The sequence below is a fragment of the Gekko japonicus genome, unplaced genomic scaffold (assembly GCF_001447785.1).
Source record: "Gekko japonicus isolate JY-2015 unplaced genomic scaffold, Gekko_japonicus_V1.1 scaffold4494, whole genome shotgun sequence".
In the NCBI taxonomy this organism is placed as follows: Eukaryota; Metazoa; Chordata; class Lepidosauria; order Squamata; family Gekkonidae; genus Gekko; species Gekko japonicus.
In genome coordinates, this window is record NW_015165970.1 from 19428 (window position 1) to 24475 (window position 5048).

General features: G+C 45.6%; 1 protein-coding gene across 1 annotated transcript in view; it reads right to left on the reverse strand.

Moving 5' to 3' along the window:
• Positions 1–5048, reverse strand: part of FKBP1B (FK506 binding protein 1B) — a 55042-nt gene that overhangs the window by 14353 nt on the left and 35641 nt on the right. The window lies entirely within an intron of this gene.

Here is a 5048-nt window from a genome sequence, read left to right on the forward strand (position 1 = left end):
AACTGCTCTTTCAAGGTCAGCTCTGACAGAACTATGGCTTGCCCAAGGTCATCCAGCAGGTGCAAGTGGAGGAGTGGGGAATCAAACCCAGTTCTCCCAGATTAGAGTCCGCGCACTTAACCACTATACCAAACTGACCTGTAGGAAGGAAAGGAAAAGAAGATTGAAAGGTTTTGAGAACCATGGAAAGCCAGTGGTTTGAGTGTTGGACTAACATCTGGGAGACCCAGCTTTGAATCCCCACGCTGCCATGGAAGTTCACTGGATGACCTTGGACCAGTTACGCACTCTTGGCGGAACCTGCCTCACAGGGTTAGAGAAAATGGAGGAGAGGAGAATGATGTAAGCAGCTTTGTGTCCCCATTGAGGAGAAAGGCAGGGTATGAATGAAGTGAATAAAAATAAAGACCCAGCTAGGGTTGCCAAGTGGAACTTACCTTGGCGGCGGGGGACTCCCGGGTGGATCCCGGAGGGGGCGCGCGCACACGCCGCACACACGTCACCAGGAAGTGACGTTATGACGCCGGGCACCATAGAGTTTTCCCTTGTATGGCCGTGGCCCCGCCCCCAGCGTGCCCGCGTCACTTCCGGGTGACGCGCACGTGGGGGAGGAGTTCCCCCTGGGGCCCAATCCGGCGCCGCCGGGGAACGGGCCTCTGGGGCGGGGGTTTTCCCGCCCCCTGGGGGGACTTGGGATCCCTAGACCCAGCACAGCCCGCCCTTGTGCCCCGTTCGTGCTCTGGATCCGGCCTCTTAACTGCCCACATAACCGATTATCAGGAAAGACTGGTTTTTAAAGATAGGTCTCCAGTATAATTTAGCCTGGATCCCCCCCCCCATTTAACATAGGGGAGGTGTATTTCGTAGCACTGGGGAAAAGGCTTCAAACAACTTGTGTTTTAAATTATTTATTCTGTCTGTTCTGCTCGCCCACAGGATTCCCAGTGGTATCCTGTACAGATTACCAATGAAGTCTATCCCAGCTTAGTTTCAGTAAAACTACAGTGCCTTTGAAAGTTCCACTGGGCCCAGGCTTCACATAACCATTTTTTTAAAACACAAAAACCCATAAAGGACCCATGAAATAGCAGGGCTATAGGGCAGAAGTTTCTCGGGATGGGGGAGAGGGGAACCTTGCTGGTGTTTGCCACTTGTTTTTAAAAGAATACACAAAGTGTTATCATGCTCTTATATTATAGCAGGGGATTATTCTGCCTTCAAAACAAGTGATTTAAAGTAATCAAAAATACTCTCCCCCCCTGGGGGGGGAATTAAAATTGCATAAGAGAGTAGGGGGAATACTCGTAGTGCTCGCTACCATTCAGCCTGGTGTACTGGTTAAGAGCGGTGGGGCTCTAATTTGGAGAACCAAGTTTGATTCTCCACTCTTCCTGCTGGGTGACCTTGGGCCAGTCACAGTTGTCTCAGAACTCTCTCAGCCCCACCTACTTCACAAGGTATCTGTTCTGTGGGGAGAAAGAGAATGTGACTGTAAGCTACTTTGAGACTCCTTAAGGTACAGAAAAATGGAGCATAAAAACCTACTATTTATTTATTTATTTATTATCAGATTTATACCCCACCCTCCCCGCAAAGCAAGCTCAAGCCAGAAAAAGATATCCACAACACTTGCATAACTTACATTCCACACCGTATTAATAATGCTATCAACACGCTGGATGAATAAAATTCACATTTCCCCCATGATTAAATGGTGAGATGTTACATCACCACAACAGACGGACACGAGGATCCCAGCCTGCAAAATAATAACTAGAGCTGTGCATTTCCTGACTTTCAAGGGAATTGTCTGGGGGATCCCCCCCCCCACTTTGTCTACATTATTCACCCTTCTCTGTTGCATCTTAGATCAAAACAACTGTCATCACAGCTTGATATGAAAGTGTTCGGATAGCCGGTCATGTCTCCAGTGGCTTGGATCCAAGTAAGAGCCCCTTATGTAAGTGGAAAGTACTTGGACTCACACAATGGGGGAGTGGGCACTGATTTCTACCAATTTCTCACAAGTTGCCCTCCTCCACTTCTCACTGCACCGCATCCTAAAGGTTCCCGGACCCCCACCCAGGACTGGCGGGGGGGGGACAGGACATGAAGGGCTTTACCAGGAACAGAGAAATGATGGTGTCCAGGCCATTGTATTTTTGTTCTAATCTCTAGCTTATTTTCCCTTATTTATCTCACCATCTGTGTGTGAAGAAAGCCGGATACCTAGAGATGCAAGTAAAGTCACTTAAAAATATCCGTAAATATGACCTGAGTTAAAGCACCCTTGGCTCTTGCTTGCACTGGGAAGCACTCTGTTTTCTACCTGAATGTTGCATTTTGGTACATTGCATTCAGAACCACAGATGGCTCATTTTGTGACATGCCGTGGATGACAGTGGCAAGTTCCCCCCCCCATTCCCACAACCAGTTATTATCTCAGTTCATACTAGCATAAGAGGGATTTTATCAAGAGTGTTATGACCATGGACTGGAAGAATCCCATGGCTGAATATGCATCTATGTCTCTCAAAGATCTTCTCAATTTAAGTGGAATACCCAGTTCCAATACCAAAAGTGGGCCTGGTTTTGGGGAAAAACAACCTTACAAAGTGGTAGGGGAGGCCCAGTTCTCCCTTTTGCATAGCCCTCTTGATATAAAGAAAATGACATATGCCCTCTGCTCTGTACACAGCCAAGGAAAACTCATGACTAAAGAAACATGGCTGCCCACCATCATATCCGGCTTGGTCCATATCGCTAACTCCTTAACAAATATGGGTAGTGAGTGAGACTGCAAATTAAGGCTGAAGCAAAAATGTTTGGTTACATTATAAGATGTGGCTGCAGCAGTGATGGACTGACTCATCAGGTAGGCAAACTGAGAATAACTGGGGGGTGGGGGTGTCTTCCAAGAGACAGAATGAACATCTGCCAAACTCCTAATATAGTCACCGCAATTTTGAACCACAGTCATAAGTAGTACTACAATAGTTCTGACTCTTCGATTTTATTTTGGGTACACCTATTACGGACGGACGTCTGCAAGGGGCAGGGTCCATTCATTATTTCCCCAGCGGACTCCTCACGCCCTAAATAAGGTCATGATGGGGCCTTGTATATGCCATGGAGCACATTGTACCTTGTGGTTTTGGGACTGCCTATTCTGCCACCTGCTATTAATAGCCATTGCTGTGAGCCAGTCAGGCCTTTTACAACCCAATATGGCTTCAGGCTGCAGACTTGCCTGTCATCTCCCACGCAGACAGACACCGAGTGCAAGTTTTCGCAAGGTTTGCAATTTAGTGCTCCTTCATGGGTTCTCATTTGCTCCATGCAGCACGTAGTGATTTAAGACAGGGCTGAGGCTTCGACAACCAGCCTCCCATCAGGCAACACTGGATAATGTTTCCATAATTAACATTACCCAGGGTCTATGGGAATGGCATTTTAGAACTGAAAAGGGGATGTGATTGGATTAGGCGGCAGCTTTTCAGATACTTCAGATCATGTTCTGTAAAGCTTAATTCACCATGATGAACAAAATACCTTTAACATTTGGGTGGCTGATATGGGTTGAAAACTGGTTTTCATATTCTCACTTCATTGTACCATGTTCATCCCTGCATCACTATAACCAAGCTACGTGGGAGAAAGAAAGAACGATGGCAGCTTACTTTCCATTTAAATTCAGTTTGGCAAAGTTTTACATTCAAACTATGTCTCCATAAAGATGTTTTAAAAATCTTCTCCCAATGTAAAACAAAAAGGAGAAAACGTTAAAAAGACAAGGGCACATTACCGCTGCAGGGCTCATACACATGACCACATCAGGAATAGGACTCCAACAGGAAAGGAAGATTGTTAATACGCGAGTCATACTTGCCATTTCTTCTGAACCATCATTTTCTTCCCATTTATAGTCCACAGGGACTCAAGGCATATTACAACCAGGGGGGTCATTTACTTATATCCTAACTTAGTTTCTGCCTTTCTCAAAATATTGGTTTGCATTTTTTTATGTATCGATGAAATTGATAAGTGATGATATACATAGACTAGTATCTAGAAATATAACAATGATTAATCCATTCTTTTTTTAAAAAAAAAGTCCCAAGTGTTAACTAAAAAAAAGCAAAACACCCTACAACATTATCTACAAGTTTGCAAACACAGGTTTAGGCAGGCCACATTGGGGGCCAGCACAAAGAAGGTCCAGCTATGCACCTCAGGTAAATCTCTCACTAAGCACACCTTAAACAATGCTTCCACCGCAGATTAAAAAGGGTCATAATTAAGGGTGCCAATCTCCATGTGGCACCTGGAGATCTCCTGCTATTAGGTTTTTATCTCCAGGTGACCAAGATCAATTCCCCTGGAGAAAATGGCTTCTTTGGAGGATGGACTCTTTGTCATTATACCCTGCTAGAAAGGGGTGGTGAGGTTGTCAGGGCTATGTGGCCAAACACAGACACTGTCATTTTTTAAACACCACCTTGTTAGCACAACCATTGCCAGACTGTGGTGACCAAATGCCAAATTACATCATCCTTACAGAAGAGGCACCAGGGTCCTTTGACTGAAATACAGAATCCAGAGCCAAGAATAAAGCATCCCAAACATGCCAGAAACAAACAGAGAGTTCTGAAAGCAACGGCAGGTTATTAATTAAAGGAGAATTCTGTATGCCATTCCAGGATGCTGCTCCAAGAGAAGTAATTAACACAGGAGATCAAGATCCCAACAGTCAATGAATGTGTGTGAACCACTTTGCTGGAGCTAATACCACAACATCTATCAGCGATAAATATTTGAGCCCTCTAAAACTCTGGCACCAGGACCTGTTTCTAGGGTTCCCTTTCCCCAGGCCGGAAGAGGGGATCCCCCGCTATTTGGGGCGTCTGTCTGCCCAACCGCAAATAGGCAAGGCAATGACAGGTGACACTCTGCTTTTTGGGCAAAACTCTATGGTTTGAAGATAATTTTTACCATAGAGCGTTGCCAAAAAGCAGAGCATCGCCACACAACATCCACGACATCCCCTT